Source organism: Fukomys damarensis, unplaced genomic scaffold (genome assembly GCF_012274545.1).
Source record: "Fukomys damarensis isolate Sample0158 unplaced genomic scaffold, DMR_v1.0_HiC HiC_scaffold_28, whole genome shotgun sequence".
NCBI lineage: Eukaryota > Metazoa > Chordata > Mammalia > Rodentia > Bathyergidae > Fukomys > Fukomys damarensis.
Genome location: NW_022900940.1, coordinates 42,458,683 through 42,469,308, shown reverse-complemented (window position 1 = coordinate 42,469,308; position 10,626 = coordinate 42,458,683).

Genomic DNA, 10,626 nt, shown 5'->3' with positions numbered 1-10,626 from the left:
ACAAAAAAAAAAAAAAAAAAGAAACGAAAAGAAATTACAATGGTTTCATCCAGGAGGGGGATATGAATTTGAAGAATTTGGAAATTCTGAGGTTTCACTGTACACATCTGCAATGTTTAAATTATTTTCTAAATGTTACTGGTACATTTTAGATACAGATGATGACCACATCCTCACAGGGGATTTGTACCTCTACATGATGTATCTTGCTTCTCCTTTTCATCCCATTTCCCTCCCTTCAACCCCTCCTCTCTGCTTTATTTACAAAAATTTTGTTTCCATTTTTCCTTCCATTCTCTTTTTTCTCTTGTTCCTTCCATTCCTGTTCCCCTCTCATTTGAACATTTCCTTTGAATTTCCCAATATCCATTATGCATCTTGGTCTTATTTACATTTCCGGTTTCTTACACCAGAGAAACACTACAGTATTTAAACATGTGTGTCCGATTTATTTCACTTAAGAGTACAGTCTCAAGTTTAGCCTTATTTATGGCACAGTAGTGCTCCATTATATTTCTAAAAGATTTTATTGGTACATTTTAGATATACAATACAATTATATTCATCATTGGGATCTTGTCCTTTTACACGACAGATCTTGGTTCTTATTTTTCCCCATTCCCCTAGCCTCCCTTCCCTCCTCCACCCTTCCCTATTTACAAAGACTTTGTTTCCATGTTTTTCCTTTTCTCTTGTTTTTTTTCTCTTCCCTTTTTACCTTTCCGCTACCCCTTCCATTTGCCCAATACCTTTAGACATTTTTTCCCATTACAAAATATCAATTATACATTTTGACCCTTATTTACACTTTTAGTTTATCACACCAAAGAAACTATATGGTATTCCATTATATTTTTTACTAACCATATTTTTTTTATTCATAGTTTGATGGGCATTTGGTCTGTTTCCAAGGTTTAACTATTACAAACTGTGCCGCTATAAACATGGGTGTGCATATATTGCTGGGATATGATGCTTTTAATTCTTTCAGGAAGATACCAAGCAGGGGAACATGTCGGTCAAATGGAACCTCCAGTTTTAGCTTTTTGAGGAATCTCCACACTGATCTCCACAGTGGTTCTAGCAGCCTACACTTCTACCAGGAATGAATATGGGCTCCTTTTTCCCTATAGCCCAGCGAGTATTTATTGGCTGCTTTCGTTGGTTTTGTTGTTGTTGTTGTTGTCATTGTTTTGTTCCAGGGATTGAACTTGGGACCTTGTGCTTGTGAGACAGGTGGCAGAATCACTGAGCTAAAACACTGGACTTGATTTCTTGATAACAGCCATTCTTTCTGGAATGAGATAGAATCTCAGCATTGTTTTAACTTGCATCTCTCTAATGAAGAGTGATATTGAACATTTTTTCACATATTTATTTGATGTTTCTATTTCTTCATCTAAGAAGTCTGTTCATTACTGATACTCATTTTTTGATTGGGTCATTAAATTTGAAGGGATCTTTTTTTTTTTTAGTTCTTTATGTATTCTAGATATTAGTCCTTTGAGAAACAGTTGGAAAAAAATTTTCCCACACTGTGGGTTGTCTCTTCACTCTGTTGGTGGTTTCTTTTGCTGTGCTAAAGTTTTTTAATAAGATGACATGTCCTGTGTGACCAGGGTTTTGTTCTTTGCCTACACCAATGTCTTCAAGAGTTCTCCCTATTCTATCTTCCAGCCCATTTAGTGTTTCTGTTTTAATATTTAGATCTTTGACACATTTAACTTTTAGTTTAGTGCATGGTGAAAGGTATGGGTCTAGTTTTAATCTTTGGCATGTGGAAAGCCAGTTTTCCCAGCATCATTTATTAAAGAGGCTGCCTTCTTTTCAGTGAAGGTCTTTTGTTTTGTTTTGTTTTTTGTTTGCCAGTGCCATGCTGCTTTTTTATCATGGCAGCTCTGTAGTATAATTCCAAGTCGGGATTGTGATGGCCCCTGCCTTACCTTTGTTGCCCAGAATTCCTTTTGCTATTCTAGGTCTCTTCTAGTTCCACATGAATTTTAGGATTATTTTCTTTGATTCTGTGAGATATGCTATAGGTATTTTGATCAGGATTGCATTAACTCTGTGTAACAATTGTGGAAGTATGGCCATTTTCAATATATCAGTTCTTCTACCCAACAACAAGGGATATCCTTCCATTTTTGTTCATATCCTCTTCAACCTCTGTTTTGAGAGTACTGCAGTTTCCATTATAAAGGTCTGTTACTTCCTTCATTAGATTGACTCTTGGGTATTTCATTTCTGGGGGTGCTACTGTAAAAGGTGGTGTTTCCTTGATTTCTCTCTCAGTGAGTTTGTTACTTGTATACAGGAATGCTATTGATATCTGAGTGCTGACTTTGTGTCCAGATACTCTACTGAATTCGGTTATCAAATCTAAAAGTCTTTTGGTGGAATTTTTGGGGTCTTCTATGTAGAATACCATGTCATCCATAAAATAATGATAGTTTAAATTCTTCCTCTCGTCATTATTCCCTTTATTTCTTTCTCTTGTCTAATTTTTCTGGCTGTTTCCAGAACTATATGGAATAGGAGTGGTGATAGTGGCATCCTTGTCTTGTTCCTGATTTTAGGGTGAAAGCTTTCAGTTTTTGTCCATTTAGTTGTTGCCTGTTGCCTGTTGGTTTGTCATAGATGGCTTTTACCAGATTGAGATAAAGACCAATTTTCTGTAGGATTTTATCATGAATGGGTGTTGGATTTTGTCAAGTGCTTTTTCTGCATCTATTGAGATGATTATATGGTTTTTGTCCTTGGCTGTGTTAATATGGTGTATTACATTTATTGATTTGCATATATTGAACCATCCTTGCATCTCTGGGATGAATCCTACTTGGTCAGGGTGATGTATAATCTTCTTGGTGATTTGCAGCATTCTATTTCCCAGTATCTTATTAAAGATTTTTACATCTATGATCTTTAGGGAGATTGGTCTGTAGTTCTCTTTTTTGGATGGATTCTTCTGTGGTTTTGGTATCAGGGTAATGCTTGCTTCCAGGAATGAGTTTGGGACTATTGCTTCCCTCTTGATTTCATTAAAGAGTTTGAGAAGTAGAAACATTAAGTCTTCTCTAAATTTCTTGTAGAATCCAGCAGTGAATCCACCAGGACCTGGGCTTTTCTTTGTTGGTAGGTTTTTAATTACATCTTCAATTTCATTGATTGCTGCTGGTTTATTTAGAATTTTTATATTTTCTTGATCAGCTTTGGTAGTTCATATGTATTTAGGGATCTGTCCGTTTCTTCTGTGTTTTCATCTTTTTAGAATACAGGTTCTGAAAGTAGGTATTGATAATCTTCTGGATTTCTGTAGGATCTGTTGTGATTTCATCCTTTTCATTCCTAATAGCATGGATTTGAGTCTTTCCTTTTCTTAATAAGGTTGGCTAAGGGTTTGTCAATTTTATTGAATCTTTCAAAGAACCAACTGCTCAATTCATTGAGTCTTTGTATTGTTTTCCTTGTCTCAATTGCATTAATTTCTGCTCTGATCTTTATCATTTCCTCCCTTCTCTGAGCTCTGGGCCTGACTTGCTCTTCTTTTTCTAGAAGCTTCAGGTTCAATATTAAGTTGTTTATTTGAGCTCGCTCTGTTCTCCGATATGGGAATTCACCACTATAAATTTTCCTCATAGGACTGCTTTCATTGTGTCCCATAAATTCCTGCATGTTGTCCTGGCATTATCATTTAATTATAGAAACTGTCTAATTCCTTCTTTAATTTCTGTGACCCATTGGTTATTCAGGAGGGTGTTATTTAATTTCCGTGTGTTTGTGAAGTTGTTGTGGTTTCTTTTGCCATTAATTTCCAGTTTAATTGCACCACGATCTGATAATATGCATGGAATAATTTCAATTCCTTTGAATTTATTTAAGCATGTTCTATCAGCTAATATGTGGTCTATTTTGGAGAATTTCCTATGTGCAGTTAAGAAAATGTATATTCTTATGTCGTGAGGTGGAACACTCTGTAGACATCTACTAAGTCCATTTGTTCAAACGTTCAGTTCAGTTTGATATTTCCTCATTGATTTTTTTTTGTCTAGTTGATTTGTATTTATGACAGTGGGGTATTGAGATCCCCTATTACAACTGTATTAATACTTATTTGATTTTTTGTGTCTGTTAATATTTGTTTTATATAGTTGAGTGCACTTGTTTTTGGTGCATATTGCTATCTCTTCCTCTTGGATTGTTCCCTTTACAAGGACGTAGTGACTTTCTTTGTTTCTCTTCTGATCAGTTGTGGCTTGAGATCTACTTTGTATGCAAATAGAATAGCTACCCCTGACTTTTTTCCAGGTTCGTTTTCCGTGGACTAATTTTCCATCGTTTGACTTTCAGTCTATAAACTTCTTTTTGAATTAAATGTAGGGCTGGGGATTTAGCTCAGTGGTTCTGCAGCCTGCCCCGCAAGCACAAGGTCCCAAGTTCGCTCCTCAGTTAAAAAAAAAAAAAGCAAAAGAACATTAAATCAAAAGTTTCAAAAACCACATATTGCTGGATCTTTCTTCTTGACCCATTCTGACAGTCTGTTTCTTTTGATTAGTGAATTGAGACCATTTACACTGATGGTTATAACTGATGCATACTAACTTATCCTTGTCATGTTATTTTCCTGTTGTTGGCTCCCTTTTGGTCCCCTCTGTTTAATTGTATGGTTGACTCATTCTGTTGGGGTTCATGGAGTCCTCATCATCTCTTTCTAGAATGTCCTTTAAAACATTTTGGAGTGGTGGTTTGGTGGTCATGAACATTGTTGAAATTACTACCATGAACATTTTTAACATTTTATAAAATATATTTGAAACTGTAAAAGTGATCCAGTGATAAATAATAATACTTGAGAAAATAACAATGTGGTTATTAAATAGCAGAGTGAGCCCCAATCGTGTGCCTGGCACAGTGTACTCTCTCATTTAATGTTAAAGTGACCTCTGTTCTGATACCCATTTTGTATAAGAAGACATACAGCTTAAGGAAATGGTTAAAGATGTATCCAATTTCAATACCATGGTTCGTCACTGGGCATGGTTCTGGCACTGAGACAAGAATTGCATGGACCCCTCAGCAGGTCCTGTGGCAGCTGGACAAAGTCTGTCCCTCCTGCTCCATGCACCCTGCTCCGCCAGTTACCACCTGGGCAAGTCATCCAACCTTCCTGAGCCTCAGTGTACGCTGCAAAAGGGGACGGCGACCGGCTACCTCGCAGGGCTGCCGCAGACATTCATTAGCACTGTGCCTGCTGGAGGTTGTCCCACGCCTGTCCTACAAGCCGCTGTCTCTTAGGGTGGAAAGGGGGGGGGACTCTGCAGTCAGATGATCGGTGACCTTCAGCAGGCCGCTTCACTGCACTGAGCCCTACCCCCTGGTCTATAAAGTGGGGCAAATTGTACCTAGCTGGTGGGGCTGCTGTTAAAGTTAGAGAGCAAAGCTAATGCCCAGGAACATCAAGGCCCGCTTCCCCTCTGGAAGTGGGTTTCCTTTCTTGGGCAAAGCCCTGTCTCAAGTCATAGAAGAGAATATTCCAGAAGAAAAGTATCCAGAGGCCAATCAACAGAAGTCTCATCCATAGACCAGATATTCACGGGGATGCCAAGCACTGGGTGGTGGGGAAGGGAAGAGTTTGAACTCTCTCTTGAAAAACTGCCCACATGTATAAAGGGCCACTCTCAGAGCCACACCAACTCATACATTAGAGAGACTGGGAACACCTGCCTAGCCATCGCTTGGATCAAGAAACAGGCATCAGCAGCGCCTTGGATGCCCCCTCAGACCTTCCTGTCCACCGTTGCCCTAGACCAGGTAAGCACTATGGTAACCTCGCACACTGTACGTTAGTTGTCATTAGACAAATATAGACTCACAGCCCCAGCGTTAGTGAGGCAGTAGACATCCCAATAAAATCGAACACTCAAAGTGGGTGCAGGAAATAGTGCAGCCTTTCTGGAGAGTAATCTGGCAGCCCCTGCTAAAATCTTAACTGTGTAGATCTACTGGTCTCCAATTTCCACCACAGTGTCTGCCCTAAAGAAATGCTTGTGCATGTGGGCAGAGAGGCCAGCCCAAGAATGCTTGGAGCAAATTATACATAACAGTGCATAGCTGGAAATAACCTAGATGTCCAACTAAAGGGGGTTGGTTTAACATAAAACTACAGGCTATCACACTGGGTTAGACGCTGCAGTAAGTGTGGTGGACCTACATGTTTCCACATAGAAATTTCCCCAAGACATAGCAGGCAAGCTGAAGCTGAGCAGGTGGTACACATCTGTAATCCCAGCACTCTTGGAGGCCGAGGCAGGAGGATCACAATTCCAAGCCCAGACTGGACAACTTAGCAACTTAATGAGACCCTAACTCAAAATGAAAAAAAAATTTTTTAAAGGTTGCAGCATCAAAAACAGTGATGATTATCTCTAGGAAAGGGGTAAGTTTAGGGCTCAGCTTGGACAATCAAGAAAATGGTATTTTTAAAGACCTATTAGAACAGGGACTTAGCTCAGTAGTTCCACAGACTGACTTGCAAGCACAAGGTCCCGAGTTTGATCCCCAGTACCAAAAAACAAACAAACAAAACTGGATTGTTTCAAATGTCACAGCATCAACCAACTCTGGTGTGGGAGGGGCAGTGGCCTTCATCCTCCTGCCTGGGGCAGTGGCTCCTTGCCCAGGGCCTGGGCTTGGTTTCCAGTAGGGCAGTTTTCTGACCTCCAAGCCCCAAGGGGCTGGATGAATAGTGCAGTGAGAACACGCTGGAGACCAGAATTGTGAAGGTGTCCTCTGACGGAAGAGGTGCCCTTGTTCCTGCACCTCTACTGCGAAAACAACACCGCATCATGTAAGTGGACGCCGGGAAGGGAACACGCCCCAGGGCCTGGCATCTGCTCCGCAGTGCCCAGCTCTCTAAAGGAAGGATAGCTGGGTCCGATTATCTCTGCCCCCAGGGATGGAGCAGAGAAGGGCAAGGTGTCACCTCACACCACAGCGTGGCTCTCTGAAAGCCAGATAGGAAGATGCTTTGGGTAGGCCTTCTGGGGAGTAAGGGTTTGGGGAGACAGCAGCCAGGGCTCTGCATGAAAATATTCAACCTTTAGGAATTAACTTGGTGGGAAGGCTGCCCCTGTTCACCCCGTGGAGGAGTGTTCCTTAACTTTCTCAGCCTCAGTTTCCCCTTCTATAAAATCACACACACACACACACACACACACACACACGCACACGCACACGCACACGCACTCACGCACGCACGCACAGGGCCTCTGAGTCAGGCTGCCTGGAGTCTACTCATAAAGTTGCCACTTGTCAACTGTGTATCGTAACTGTTCAAGGCCTCAGCTTCCTTCCTATTCTGTAAAACAAGACTTGCTCCTCCCTGGCCTCAAAGGACTATCATGAGGCCCAAGTGGGACCACACCAACATACACTTCTCACAGTGCCTGGCACTACACACACTCCAGGACTATTTGCTATGAAGCCCCTATGTACCAAGAACCGTGCAAGGCATTGAAGACGCAGCCCTGAAGAAGTCCCTGTTCTCATGCGTTTGTGGTCTAATGGGCAGGATAAATGTACCCAGGATATGCCTCCCTCTGATTCTTTCCAGGTTTCAAAGACCATACCCCGAGGTCCTTCATCTCTCCAAAGTTCAGAATCCAGGCCTACCTGTGTTTAACTAAGATGTAATTTTGCCAACACCTCACACTCACCACCAATCCAAAGCACTGTTCGTGATCTCAATGTGTCAAAAAAAATCTATATAGTGAAGACACCAAAAGCGTAACATCAAAACAGATATAATCACCACTGGCAGCGTTTTCTGTACCTAAACAGTCACCTGCCATACAGTCCAGAAATTCAGCTGCCAGGGGCCTACCCAACAGAAACAAGGACTCGTGTTCACCCAAAATTCACAGAAGGACGTTCGTAGAGACTCTATGAACAATGGTCAGAAGCCAGATGTCCATTCATTCCATAAATGGGAAAAGTATTCAGCAATAAAGAGGAATAGATTACTGACAGGAACAGCATCGATGTCTTTCAAACATACTGCTGAGTCAAGGAAGCCAGGCTCCAAAGAGTAAATTCTAAGACCCCATCTATGTGAAGTTCTGGAATGATTCTATGGTGCCAGGGCCAGGAAAGTGCCAAGCAGGAGGAATCGGGCATTCTTGGGAAGAGGAGCAAGGAGCGGGACTGCTTCACATCTCAGTCTTGGCGGTGGTTATTGGATGGGAACTGCATAAAAGCTGTGCATGCAAGAGTAGTATGCTTTAAGGGGCCGGGGATTTCGCTCAGTGGTTCCACCGCCTGCTTTGCAAGCATAAGGACCAGAGTTTGATCCCCAGTACCAAAAAAAAAAATGTATAAGATTAGTATGCTTTAGGGTTGCATGCTGTACCTCAGTTTTTAATAGGTCTAAAAACAAACACAGCAAGTTTCCCTAAGTGCTCCTTCGTGTATGTGGTAGACGCGCATGTGTGTTGGGCCACTGGTCGCCCCGACACTCTCCAAACTGAGGCATCAGCTTCTTGGGGACATAATGAGCAAAGCAGAGAAGGGGACTTTAAGGGTGGATCCCTGGGGTCTCCAGTGACTGACTTCAAGAGACTTTTCCCAAGAACCAGGGCATGAAAAACAGGCTAGGGTAGTGTCACGAGGGACAGGAGAAAGGCCTTGGCCATGTTTGGGTTTTGTGCACAGAGGCGTTACCTCTGGAAACAAGTGTGCCGGCTTTCGCTAACCTGCATCAGAAGCAAACTAATGTCTGCCAGTCCTGAGTGGGGGAACAATGACACTGGCCTTACTTCTCAGTGCAGTCCTGGGAAAAGAGGCGCGGCAAAGACCCAGGCAGCTTTTCAGGTCAGCTTTGCTGTCACATGACCGGTGAGGGTCTGCTTGCCCGCTAATCCCAGTCACTGGGGGGGGACCTCTCCCCTTGGCACAGACTCCCGCTGGACACAGTTTGGCCTTATTTTCAACAAGTCTCTCTGGTGAAGGGGGTTGACCCTTGTGTGGGAGCAGCTGGCTCTGTAATGCTAATGTTACCCTGGGGCCCCAGCCCTGCTCCCCAACTCCGTGGAGGGAGAGGCCAGAAGGAGCTCAGTCTCCTTTGAACCCTGGGGAGTAGGTGTGTTTCTAGGTCCTGGAATTTTCCGCTACAGGTGAGATTTCTTGTCCCCTTGAATCCTTTAGTTAAAAGAAGACAAAAGAGGCTTGGCCAGTCCCCAAATACTCTGCCTTTTCTGAGCACTCCTTAGCACCAAAGCACAAAATGGGAGTGAGTCATTGGGAAGAAACACAGGACTCAGGACCCTCTGTCCTCCCCTGTAATCGCAGGGCAGACTGCAGGCTGGGCCTCCAGTGACTGCCTACTCCTGGGGACCTGGACTCAGCACCCTTCGCAACCCAAAAGAAAGATATTAGGTAAACACTAAGAAAAATCTGAATAACACCTAGACTTCAGTTAATGAAAATACACCAACACTGGCCCATTAATTATAAAGATGTCCCCTAGTGCACGCATGTACAACTACATACATGTGAGATGTCCACAAGAAAGCTGTGTGGTTTGTAGGAACTGTTGTACTATCTCCTGGGGTCAAATTCCAGCTGACCTCAGGTGAGTCCGGGCACCCACATCCTTCCTGTCTCACGGGGACACAGCCACAGCTGGGGCAGGCACACGCTGGTTGGACAGGATGAACTGAAAACAGGGTCCCCGTCCTTCCTCCGAAAAAGGCTGAGACAGGGAGCTGCAACCTGCCCAGCACTGAGGCTGGTGTTGGTGAGGGACAGGATGGGGGCGTCGGAGGGACTCTGGGTGATGTCTGGGCTCAGGGCTGGCTCCTTGGCCCACCCTGACACCTCTGAGGGGAAGCCGCCAGCCACCACCACCCCTCCTCGCCCCACAGCTCAGTGGGGGCTGCAGGCTTCCTGGTCGCAGCTTTCCACGTCCAGAGCTGCGCCCGGGCCAGGCCTGAGCCTTGCACTCCTGGACAAGGCCCCTCACCTCTGGGAGCCTCAGTCACCCAAGCTGGAGGTGATTCCTACCAGGGCTGTCCTGAGGGCAAAGAAAATGACAGGCAGTGGAGCTCAGGGTCCAGATCTGTGCTTAGAGCACACTGCTCCACTCTGTGTGACTTCGGGGAAGTTGCTTAACCTCTCTGGGCCTCGGTTTCCTCTCCTCGGGAAACTGAACGTTAACAGACCCTACTTCATCGAGCTCTACAGGTGAAAAGAAGCAGGACGGAAACAACTGACATTCCTTTGTTTCCAAACGGCAGAGCACCAGGGTATATAATCAAGTGGGTCAGCCTCTTACCCCCACACACTGCCTGCTCCGCTTTGCCTCTCTCCCTTCAGTTGGTCCTCCCAGCTCTGGGTGCATCGGTCCCAAGGAAGTACCGCGGGCCTCCGGCCAAGCCCCTGCCTCTTCTGCCACCTGCCACAGGGGCTTCGGGGCGGTTTGGAAAGGTGCCAGGGCACAGCGTCCGCGCCCGCGGTTCTGAGCACTTCCTAGGCGCGTGCACTGCGCCTCACAGCCCGTGTCACAGGCGGGGCACAGCTGCAGCCCGGAGGATACTAAATTCCGCCGCGCCGTGAACTGGCGGGCCGGGGTCG